General features: G+C 35.3%; 1 long non-coding RNA gene across 1 annotated transcript in view; it reads left to right on the top strand.

Annotated features, from left to right (window-relative positions):
* LOC105487798 (uncharacterized) overlaps positions 1-13336 on the top strand; it is a 106068-nt gene that overhangs the window by 71736 nt on the left and 20996 nt on the right. The window contains exon 4 of the long non-coding RNA XR_011621397.1: positions 10931-11005. This is a non-coding gene — a long non-coding RNA (uncharacterized lncRNA). The remainder of the gene's footprint in view (positions 1-10930; positions 11006-13336) is intronic.

The following is a 13336-nucleotide window of genomic DNA, read 5'->3' as shown; positions in this document are numbered from 1 at the left end:
TCTCCTGCCTCAGCCTCCTAAGTAGCTGGGATTACAGGTGCCCACCACCACACTCAGCTAATTTTTGTATTTTAAGTAGAGACAATGTTTCGCCATGTTGGCCAGGAGGGTCTTGAACTCCTGACCTCAGGTGATCCACCCACCTCGGCTTCTCAAAGTGCTGGGATTACAAGTGTAAGCCACAACGCCAGCCTACATCTTAGTCTTTTAAGAAAATCATATTATCAATGCCTTTGTAAAGAAAAATAAGACTGATTTGGATTTATTTGTCTAATCCGTCCTTCATGAATATCTGGATATTTTAGAGGAAAACAGCCCTGACGGAAGCAGTAATAAGTATTTTCCTCTGAGCACAACACATATCTCGTTCTAAATAGACTTGATTTTTAGCCAGGGTTTCCAGATTTTCATTTATCTTTACTTAAATTCAAGTGTGTGACTGAAAGCTAAAGGTCACTTTATTTACCAAAACCAAAATGTCAATAAGTAAGCATTCTCTTTCCTGCCTCTTCAAATCAGCATGCACAAAACATCACACAATGCTGTAAAACCAACTCCACAGAGATATTAAATGAAAGTATTAATCCATACAAAATATGTTAATTCCTCAACTACTTAGCCCACAGGAACACAAAGGATAAGGTGTCAGGAATCAAAAACCCTGTATACTAAATAATCCTTTCAGGAGTCTTACTAAGCAGGAATCCCTGGGAATAATTGTAGCAATTCAGGGCCAATCTGGCTAGGAAAGAGAACACGTGCGTTGTAAAGGCCGTGGAACCTGAAATACCTGTGTCACTGTAGTCAAACTGCTTTAACCCTCTGGTCCTTTTATTTTACCACCTGTAACACTGGCAATAAAACTTACCTTAAGAATGATTGATCTAAAATAGAATAGGACCCCTGGAAATGATGGGATTTGGGTAGGCTACAAAAGCTAAAAAATATAAGCTGCAATTACCTATTGAATTTGGATATTGATGACGATGTGCTTATGATAACTGTAGGCACGGACTCTCTTGATGAATTTTCTGGTTCCCCTCTGATATGTGCACACTGTGGAACATTAATTCATTCTGTCATTCAGGAACTGCTTTTTGATACCCTGTAACATATCAGACAATAGGGTAAATGCTGTACAAAACAATGACAAACCATTACAACTTTAATTATTATAGACAGAATCTGTGTTTGACATTGAGAAATCAATGAGAAATTAGATTAACATGAGATCACTGTTGTGTTAAAAATCAAAGGGGTTTTGGGGACCACATAGGTGGTACACTGAACTCTGGTATCCAGGAGGAAATTTTCCAATAGAAGGGATGGGCTGTTACAGTGATTGTCACTGGTGGTGTTAGAACTCAGGGTACAAATCTTAGAGAAAGTTTCCTAAGGTTCAAGTGTAACCTCCATTTCTCTGGCTTTTATGGAAGTTAGTAACAAAAATTCTTCTATAATGTGACTTTTAAAAGCATTATGAGAAAATGTGCATAAAAATAGGGCTTTTGGGGAAAATGTTAATAGGATTGTTGGGTGACTCCCAACCTGATATAAAAAAATGATAGTGAAACAATTGCAATCCATATCAAAATACTAGCATTAAAAAAACACGCTAAATCCTATAGAAACAAACAAACAAACCACTCTGAAAAATATAGGACTTTGCCTTAGAAAAGGGAAAAGCAGCTTGACAAAACAAATTCAAGAAGAGTTGAGGTTGCTGAGTCATGGGGACAAGGTCAAAATGCAGGCAAATCAGGAAAATGACTCCCCAAACAGAACAGGTGGTCAATTGGAACCACAGGAGAAGAATGGGCATGAGGTACAGGCCTGTTTTCCTCAATGGCTTGCTGGGCTCAGCTGATATTACACAAAAATTAACTGGCTGGGAAAAATCACATTTGAGCTAATGTGACTTGTCCATTATGCTAACATCAGCCCCCTATTTATCAAGCACATGGGAGCTTATTCACATTGCAAAAACTCACACTGAAGCAGAAGAGACTGTTGAGATAGTTATTAAAATGTGATGTTTGATTCTGTGGAATTCTGCTCTGGGGCACATTATCTAGCTTCCCACAGTTTCTGGTACATTGTACAACCTTATTAAATATTTCTTAACCAAGTGCCCCCTTGAATACGTCGAAATTCCAGTAGTCCCCCGAGGTATCATGAAGCGGAAGCTGGTCTCACTGTGCACACAATTCCTTAGCTCACCTGCAAATGGTGTGTCTATCCTTTGCACTCTCTCAGCCACTTTTCACTCCTTTACTGGGAAAGGGTGTAAGTCATCTAAAAAAGGGCACATTTTTAGAAGAAAGATGGGGACCAATTACTTTTGCTTTACTGGGCACTGTTTTCATACCTAAATAGGCAATTGCATGAAATCTTGAAAAGCAAGCAGTGGGCTCAGTTTTTGTATGTTCAATTATAAGAAGGGGAAAATATTGAACCTCAGGAATTTAAAGTATTTTGCCCAGTGACACTCAGCTAATGATGGTTAGAGTTAGAATATGAATCCAAGGGTGTCTTTCTCTGACATTTATACTCTTTCCCCTAGGTTTGTCAGTGATATATGACAGCAATAAAAGTTTTATTCACTTCAATGTCAATATGTTTTCTTTTAGAAATCAAAGTCTTACTCTAAAGTAACAAAGATCTGCGTTAGATTTTAATCATCATCTACAGTTTGAGAAGGAGGAGTGGTGTTCTTATAATACTTCAGTTTCTCAAATTTCATCTGCTTGGTCCCACTTCAAACAATCTCTGGGAAAAAGCTGTTTAGGGCCTTCTGTTTCAATGGACTCTCTCACCATGCAGGCCTGTGCTCTACTCATAAATAGAGCTGCTAAAACTTCTTATAGAAACAGAAATGGCTTATCTCAGTTTTTAAGAGCTTTAAGAAACCTTGAAGAGCTTTTAGATCCTATTTAGTTTAGTTTGTTTTTATAAACATCCTGGAAGTTTCCATAGTACTTTTTTTCAGTCGCAGAGGATATATTGAAAAGGATCAATTTGTTGTTTAGGACAGTATAACTCTTAACTCATGAAGAATCTGAATAAAATAACCTCACTTCTCTTGCATGCAAACACAAAAGGAACCTACTCTATGTGGAGTGCTATGGAATGAATATTTGTGTCCCTCAAAACTCATACTTTGAAATCTTAGCTCCCAAGCTGATGGTATAGGGAGGTGAAGCTCTTGGGAGATTAGGTCATGAGGGCAGACCTCTCATAATACAGGCCACAGTGAGCTTCCTTGCCTCTTCCAACATGTGAGGACACAGTGAAAGGACAATCATCTGTGAACCAGAAAGCCAGCCCTCACTGGACACCCGATCTGTTGGCACCATAGTCTTGCACTTTCCAGCCTCCAGAACTGTGAGAAGTAAATTTCTGTTGTTTGCAAACCACCAGTCTATGGTATTTCGTTATAGTAGTAGAACAGACTGAGACATGGGGGCTCCAAATCTAAGTTCTGTCAAACTTATTGGCAAAACCTATCTGCTTCGTATACGTTGTTTGTAAAAGTCTGGCTCTATTTCCCTAATATCTCTCTTATTTACTTATAGCAACAACTTCTTTTGATTTTAATATATTCATTCATTTAACTATTTTGTGTGTTGAGAATATAGTGGTAAAATGCAAAACAACATGTGTTTCTTTTCTCATAAGTCATACATTCTGATGGTGATGTTAATGGGAAAGTTTTGGGGAGAAATGAAAAGAAATAAATGCATAAGTTAATTTCAAAAATATAAGTCAAATAATGATTAATGTAGCATCTAATTAAGTGGAATAATTAGAATCCAGTATCATAGAATCTGAAAAGGGAACACATTTTCTTGTCTAAATAACTCTGGGTACCATGGTTGCCAGGCTTGGTGGCTTACATCTGTAATCCCAGGGCTTGGGAAGATAGAGGTGGGAGAATGGCCTGAGTCTAGGGGTTGGAGACTGCAGTGAGCTATGGCCTCATCACTGCACTCTGGCATGGGGGACATACTGAGACCCCAACTCTAAAAATAAATCAGTAAATTGTAAATATCAACAATTTTGAAAATGTACATGCTCAAAGACAATTTATTTGATTAGCTCTTACTAGAGCTTTCTTCTTAGAAGAGTTCTCAGGAAATGGGGCACATGGTGATTGTTTTAAAGGGTATAAGGGCTACAGAGTATCAGCTTAAATGCTGCGCTCCTCCATGGATTAGCCCTGAAATGAAGAAACTTCCTTTGGCCATCTTGGTGGGCCCTACCACAGGGCTATAGTCTTATGGCATCTGTGGCTAATTGCACTTTCCAAAATTGACCATAGAGATGTAAGTATTGTCACATACTCCCCCAGAATTTTGATACTCTTCTCATCAAAAGATCAAATCTGAATGCTGTCCCCTCAAATAGGGATCATAATTTGATGGAAGTGACACTACATAGATTCAATGGGTGACAAAAGGTGATACAGCTTCCACCTGGCTCTCTTCTCTTCTCTCTTGGGACATAACTATGAAATCCTTGTGTTTTATTTTTCCTGAAGCATTCATGCTGAAGTAGTCAAATGAAGATAGAAACAGATGCTTGAATAGCCCCAACTATTTCAGCCACCAGTTTGAATCTTCTTACAACTAAAAATATAAGTGAGCAAACCATCCTCAAGCCTCCACAATGCCCCAGCTGATGCTGAGTGGAACACAGATGAGATGCCAGAGTCCTGCCAAACTGCAGATTAGTGACCAAAATAAAGAGCTGTTTCAAGCTACTAAGATTTGTAGTAGTTTGTTATGCAGTCATGTGAACTGAAACACTTATATAAAATATAAGTCAAGAAATTGCACTATGAGGCATGTTGTGTAATCTCAGTATATCCCACATAATTGAATGGGACCACTAGAAAATTGCCTATTGACTAATGAATGTGCTGATTTCCTAGACACACACACACACACACACACACACACACACACACACACACCAGCAACAGATTTCTAGAATACTTCTAGTGTTCTTCTGAGTAGTTTTCTTATGTAACAGTAAAAAATTTAGAAATAGTAAATCAATTTTTGCCTTCAAGCCATCGCCCTTATGTCATTTTGTTGGGAAAAATTCAACCTGTCTACCCATTGGTATTTCTCTTTTTTTTTTTTTAGAAAAATTTCGCTAAGGCTAATGTTTTAAAATTTATTACTTTCATTTCATTGAATATTAACAAATAATAATTTTAATATTCTTGGAGTACAAAGTGATACATGATATATGTATGAAATGTGGAATAATTGAATCATACTAATTAGCATGCCCATCACCTCAAATACTTATCATTTATTCCTCTTTTCTAACTAAAATATTGTACCCTTTGACGAACATCTTCCCATTTCTCCCACCCCCAACCACTGGTAATTGCCACTCTACTCTCTGCTTCCGTGAATATAATTGTTTTCAATTCTACATATAAATGAGAACATGCAATATATGTCTTTCTGTGCCTGGCTTATTTCACTCAGCATTATGTCCTCCAGGTTCATCCTTGTTGTCACAAATGACAGAATTTCCCTGCTTTTAAAAGCTGAATGAATAATATTCCATTAGGTATATAAACCACATTTTTAATCCATTTATTCATTGATGGACCTCTACATTGCTTCCATAACTTGGCAATTGTGAGTAATGCTACAATGTACATGAGAGTGAAGATATTTCTTTAACACACTGAGTTTAAATCGTTTCCATAAATACTCAGAAGTGGGATTGCTGGATCATATGGTAATTCTACTTTTAGGTTTTTGAGGAACCTCCATACTGCTTTTCATAGTGGTTATACTAATTTACATTTCCACCAATAGTGTACAAGAGTTCCTTTTTCTCTACATCTTCACCATTTTCATATTTCATCTTTCATCTTTTTGATAATTACCATCCTGACAGTTGTGAGATTATATTTCATTGTGTCTTTTATTTGCATTTTCCTAAACATTAGTGATGTTGAACATCTTTTCATATATCTGTTGCCATTTGCATGTCTTCTTTGAGAAATATCTACTCAGGTTCTTTGTCAATTTATTTAACAATTCTTGTTATTGAGTTGTTTTAGTTGTGTATATATATTATATATATTATATATATTATATATATTATATATATATAATATATATTATATATATTATATATATAATATATATTATATATATATATAAAAAATATATATATATTTGATTTTAACCCCTTGTTAGAAACATGGCTTGCAAATATTTTCTCCCAAGCTAAAGGTTGCCAGGTTTTGTCTTTTCACTCGTTAACTTTTTACTTTGTTGTGCAGAAGCTTTTTCATTTGATATAATCCCATTTTTCTAGTTTTATTTTTGTTGCCTGAGTTTTTGGAGTCAACTCCAAAAAAATCATTGCTCAGGCCATTGCCATCCAGTTATTCATCCATGTTTTCTTCTAGTAGTCTTACAGTTTCAAGTATTACATTTAGGTGTTTAATTGATTTTTTCAATTGATTTTTGCATGTGGTGTAAGAAAAAGGGCCGGTTTTATTCTTCTGCAGGGGGATACCCAGTTTTGTCAATAACTTCTATTGAAGGGACTGCTTTTTTTTTTTTTTTTTTTTTACCTATTGTATATTCTTGGCCACTTTGTTGAAAACCAACTGACCGTAAATGTGTGGGTTAATTTTAGGACTCTCTATTTTGTTCCACTGATTGATGTGCCTATTTGTATGCTGACTGGTATTTTAAACTTTTTCATTTTTCATTTCTATCATGTAAAGGGTCATTTATGATTGGCAGATTATAAACTGAATAATAATAAAGAGGGTGGTGGATATGGCAAATTAAATCACTTGGTTCTAATTATTCACCTCCTTCACTCTCACTCTTTGTCATATAACCGTCCAGTACCAACTCATTGTGGGCAGGAAGACCTATCCTTGCCTTCTAAATCAGAACTTAGCCTTGGGATTCACAATCATTACGTGTTAGCAGAAGTGAAGTCATAAAATCTTGAAGATATCTTTGTATATTTTTCTTGTTATCTTGTACCTCTGTCATCTCCCTGAAAACATGCTGGTGATGACACGTTGGAGGTTTAGAGCTATATGCAGAGAAAAGCTGAGAATATTAATGGCCCAGTCACCCCAAGCAAGAGCAACCTAAATAAGTTGACAGTCAGTCAGCCCCACATATGGGACTGAGCATGGCAGGAATTGCCAACCAAGAGCAATCTAAATCTCTTACTCCCAGACTCATGAGGTGATTAAGGGTTTATTGTTTAAAGCTGTTGAGTTTTGGCATGGTTATTAGGAACACTCGTAATATGAATGTAATAAACTGTTTTAACATTACATTGGGGAAGAAAGTCTTGCTGGAAGAAAAATGGAATTTTGACTTGAGTAATAATTCAGCAATGCCTTTTTGGCATTTGTATTAGTATTTAAGATACCATGAAATACTCTGTAGTGTAATAAAAAATAAAATAGTGTCAGAAAATGGAGAGCCACACTCAGAAATACAGTGTGCAGAATGTTCCAGAATAAGAAAACAAAACAAAACAAAACAAGATATGAAGTAACAGGTGGGATTTGGATCATTCTAGAAGTAAGAGGAATGACATCTAATGAGATTTGAGTTTGCCATAAGCATGAAAGTTGATAAGATGTAGACTTCATGTTTTTAAATAGACTTTAGAGCAGTTTCACATTCATAGAAAAATTGGGGACAAGGCACAGAGTTCTCACATACTGCATTGTCCCATACATAAACAACCTTCCTCCCTCAACATCATACACCAAGAGGTATGTTTGTTACTATCAGTGAATCTACATTGACACATCATTATCACTCAAAGTGCATAGTTTACATTAGGGCTCACACTTGGTGTTGTATATTCCCCGGGTTTGGCGAATATATAATGACTTGTATCTACCATTGTGGTAGCATACAGAGTGTCATTGCTCTAAAAATCCTCCATGCTCTGCTATTCATTCTTCCTTCCACTTTAACCCTTGACAACCACTGATCTTTTTACTGTGTCCATAGTTTGGCCTTTTTTCAGGATATCATGTAGCTGAAAGCATACAGTGTGCAGTGTGTAGTATTTTCAGATTGACTTATTTTACTTACTAATGTCCATTTATGTTTCCTCTTTGTATTTTCATGGCTTATTTCCGTTTAGAGTTGAATAATGTTCTATTGTCTGGATGCATCACGGTTAATTTATTATTCACTTGCTGAAAAAAACCTCTCAGTTGCTTCCAAGTTTTGAAAATTATGAGTAAAGTTGTTATAAACATCTGTGTGCAGATTTTTATGTAGACGTAAATTTTTAGCTCATTTGGTTAAATACCAATGAATGTGATTGCTGGTTGCTATGGTAGGATTATGTTTTGTATTGTAAGAAACTGCCAGTCTTCTAAAGTAACTGTACCATTTTGCATTCCCATCAGCAAATGAGTGTTTGTGTTACTCCGTATCATCCCTAGCATTTGCCATTCTTAGTGTTTTAAATTTTAACCATTCTAATAGATGTGTCTGAGTGTCTCATTATTGTTCTAATTTACATTTCTCTGGTGGTACATCTTTTTATATGCTTATTTTTCATCAATATATCTTCTTTTGTCAGGTGTCTATTCAAGCCTTTTGCCCATTTTGGGGGGTTATTTTTCCTATTATTGAACTTTTAGAGTTCTTGATATATTTGAATCGCAGTCATTGATCAGATATATCTTTGGCAAATACTCTCTTCCAGTCTGTGTCTTCTACATTCATTCAGCAAACAGTGTGTTTCACCACAACAGGAATTTTTAATTGTATTGAGGTTCCGTTTATTAATAATTTCTTTCATTCATTGTCTTTGGTGTTGTGACTACATATATTTTAACTGGAATTTCTCAGTTATTAATGTGGGAAGCTGAAACAATATGTTTTAAATGTCGACATAATGTCATCTTTTCTAAGGCAAAAAGAGAAATAAGGAGCATGCAAAAGAAATGATCATCACAATTACAATAAATAATATTTCTTATTTATTAAGTTTCTGGAACTAATTAAGACACTTACATTTAATATTTTATTTTATCCTCACTACAACCAATATAAGTGGTATTAAAACACAGCAATTGTTTTGTAAATTAGGAAGTTGGAAGCTCAGTTAGTGAGGTTACATAGCATTCCCAAGGTCATATAGTTGGTTAGTGATAGAGCCAGGATTCAAACACAGAAAGCTCCAGGATTAAACCCAGTAAGGATTCTATGAAACCAAAGTATTTACTTAACTTCCTCAGGAAAGTTTCTAGAAAACAATAAGCAAATGGCCAGCCTTCCGAGATGTGGACGTCGCTGAGTTCCAGTGATGTGAAGAAATTAGGCGAATACATTTTTCTGTTTCTGGCTTACAGCCCAAGATACTGGAGCCTCCCTCCTCTCATACCTTCTTATCATTTAATTATTAACAGTCTTAGCTAATCATTAATTATGCACTGTCAATTATGCTTATATTATTATTTGAAATAGATACAATATATGACTGATTTGACTAAAATTACCCCTTTGTTTAATTGTCAATTTGCATAAATTCAGATGCAATGAGATGTTGCATAGTGATTCATCAGGCATTGAAAGCAGAGGCAACAACCTGAACGACGGGAGGCTCAGTCTCACAAATTATTGCCATTTTCATCAGGAAAGGAATTCCATTATGACTGACTTTCCTTAGTCTGAAATTGTGATGAGGAGTTTGCAAACTTGAGCCATCACAGGTTTTATAGGGTGACACTAAAGGCGAACACGTATCTATGACCACTGGCAAGACATCTGTCCTGCACATAATTGAAACTTTCTCCTGTGCTGGTCCAGTGCCTTCATAGCAGGGCAATAGGTTTCCATGCTGGTGCTCTCATTATAGGGATGGCTGTCTGAATGTGATCCTTGAGTCTAGGGAGTTGAATGACTCACTTCCCCCACTTACTGTAAAGTGAAATTTCAATTGAAGGTGAGTGACGTGAACTAGCAAATTTGCTTCAAAGCTGTTTTCCTATGCTTCCATAGTAATAACATTTTGAAGTGCCTACTATGTGCTAGTCGTGTATTAGGAATTATCAGTAATTGCTCACATTTAATAAAAACAGCTCTATACAAATTTATGGTGCTATCATAGTTTTAGAAGTCACAAGTTTAACAAGTGTCAAACCTGCAATATATTCTAAATTTAGTGGACTCAAAAATCTTCTGTGTTATAACTCTAGTACCTATAGGGTATTAACTGGCATATCTAGAAAAGTAACTTACGTTGTTTTCATATTTAATAAGTACATATTTTTTAAAGTATATTAAGACATATATTCTTCTATTTCTAGTGGGGCTCTGTTATTTAAGCCACTACTGATACAAAGTTGTTTTCAGGCAAAGCATAATAACATATGTTCTGAATTTTTAAAATTTTATTATATTTTTAATTGAAAAATAATAATTGTATATATTTATGGTACACAATGACATTTTAGATACCTGTATGCATTGGGGGATGATTAATTTTATCTAACTAACATATCCATCACCATACTTATCATTTGTTTTTGGTGACAACATCTAAAATCTACTCTTTCAGCAATTTTGAAATATACATTATTAATAGCTATAGTATTTGTTACAGCCTAATAATAAGGGATATTTAAATAGTGCTACAGTTTCAAAATAATTCAAATTTACAGAAAGTAACACAATCTCTATTACATTACTAGAATTTAGGGAGTAATATTATAATACCCATTTTATAGACATGAAAATTCAGAAATTTACTTACCCAAAACTGTAAAACTCATAAATGAAGAACTTAAATAAAAGACTTGTATTTCCCAAGTCTATCCTCTTTCCTCTCATCTGTACTTCAGTGCTTTAATTGTTTTCTCTTTTCTCTTTTTTAAATTTAATTTTAGGTGATCAGCGTGCTCATGGATGGCTTCTGACTCTCCAGGTTTCCATGCAAGGGTACTCAAACGTGTGTATGTGCAGTGAGTATTAAAGGCTAAGATACTTTTCTATGAAGTCTCCATCTTATTAGAATTTATTTCCCTTGATTCCTACACTAAAAGGATCTAGGAAATATTGCTTTCTTTGTAAATTGTTCTTCTTGCTTCTTCACACCAGAATTAATGTGCCATCATACCTTTGAATGCTGAGAAACCTGTGCCATCCTGTCTCCTCTGCTAGCTATTAACTAGACAAATATTTTTTCTGGACATTTTTATTGTATCTTTGACCAATTTCCCCACATAATAAGCAAATTACTATGTAGGAAACTGCCAACATGGCTTAAAAGTTAACAAACATTCATTAGGTTTAAGGTCCTAAAAAAATTGAATAATAGTGTACATTAAAAAAGTAATAAAATAATAAATAAATGTGCATCAAGAAATGATGCATATTAAAATAACCAGTAGAATATTTTGGAAAGAAAAATATATAAAAAATCAAATGAATCTAGGAGCTAGTTTTTCAAAAAGATTAGCAAAATAGGTAGACTGCTAGTTAGACTAATAAAGAAAAGAGAGAAGAATCAAATAGACACAATAAAAAATGATAAAGGGTATATCACCACTGATCCCACAGAAATACAAATTAGCATCAGAGAATACTGTAAACACCTCTATGCATATAAACTGGAAAATCTAGAAGAAATGGACAAATTCCTGGACACATACATCCTCCCAAGACTAAACCAGGAAGAAGTCGAATCCCTGAATAGACCAATAACAAGTTCCGAAAAGGAGGCAGGAATTAATACCCTACCAACCAAAGAAAGCCCGCGAACAGACGGATTCTCAACCGAATTCTAACAGAGGTGCAAAGGGGAGCTGGTACCATTTCTTCTGAAACTATTCTGAACAATAGAAAAAAGGGACTCCTCCCTAACTCATTTTATGTGGCCAGGGTCATCCTGATACCAAAACCTGGCAGAAACACAACAAAAAAGGAAAACTTCAGGCCAATATCCCTGATGAACATCTATATAAAAACCCTCAATAAAATACTGTCAAACCGAATCTAACAGCACACCAAAAATCTTATCCACGACAATCAAGTCAGCTTCATCCCTGGGATACAAGACTGATTCAACATACATAAATAAATAAATGTAATCCATCACATAAACAGAACCAATGACAAAAACCACATGAATATCTCAATAGATGCAAAAAAGGCCTTTGATAAAATTCAACATTCCATCATTCTAAAAACACTCAATGAACTAGGTATTGATGAAACATATCTCAAAATAATAAGAGCTGTTTATGACAAACCCATAGCTAATATCATGCTGAATGGGCAAAAGCTGGAAGAATTCCCTTTGAAAACTGACACAAGACAAGGATGCCTTCACTCACCACTGCTATTCAACATAGCATTGGAAGTTCTGGCCAGGAAAATCAGGCAAGAGAGTGAAATAAAGGTTATTCAAATAGGAAGAGAGGAAGTCAAATTGTCTCTCTTTGCAGATGACATGATTATATATTTAGAAAACCCCATCATCTCAGCCCAAAAACTTCTCAAGCTGATGAGCAACTTTAGCAATGTCTCTGGATAAAAAAAAAAAAAAATGTACAAAAATCACAAGCATTCTTATACACCGACAATAGACAAGCAGAGAGCCAAATCATGAGTAAGCCCCCATTTAAATTGCTACAAAAGAGAATAAAATACCTAGAAATACTTAGGGACCTGAAAGACCTCTTCAAGGAGAACTGCAAACCAGTGCTCAAGGGAAAAGGAGAGGATACAAACAAATGGGAAAAAATCCCATGCTTATGGATAGGAAGAATCAGTATCGTGAAAATGGCCATACTGCCCAAAGTAATTTACAGATTCAATGCTATTCCCACCAAGCTACCATTGACTTTCTTTGAAGAATTAGGAAAAACACTTTTATATGGAACCAAAAAAGATCCCATATAGCAAAGACAATCCTAAGCAAACAGAGCAAAGCTGGAGGCATCAGTCTACCTGACTTCAAACTATTCTACAAGGCTACAGTAACCAAAACAGCATAGTACTGGTACCAAAACAGATATATAGACCAATGGAACAGAATAGAGACCTCAGAAATAACACCACACATTTACAACCATCTGATCCTCGACAAACCTGACAAAAACAAAACTGACTAGCCATATGCATAAAACAGAAACTGGACCCCTTTTTTACATCTTATACAAAAATTAACTCAAGATGGATTAAAGGCTTAAACATAAACCCAAAACCATAAAAACTCTAGAAGAAAACCTAGGCAATACCATTTAGGACATAGGCATGGGCAAAGACTTCATGACTAAAACACCAAAAGC

Source organism: Macaca nemestrina, chromosome 3 (genome assembly GCF_043159975.1).
Source record: "Macaca nemestrina isolate mMacNem1 chromosome 3, mMacNem.hap1, whole genome shotgun sequence".
Taxonomy (NCBI): Eukaryota; Metazoa; Chordata; class Mammalia; order Primates; family Cercopithecidae; genus Macaca; species Macaca nemestrina.
The sequence above is the reverse complement of the archived record's forward strand: the minus strand, read 5'-3'. Positions and strand labels throughout refer to the sequence as shown.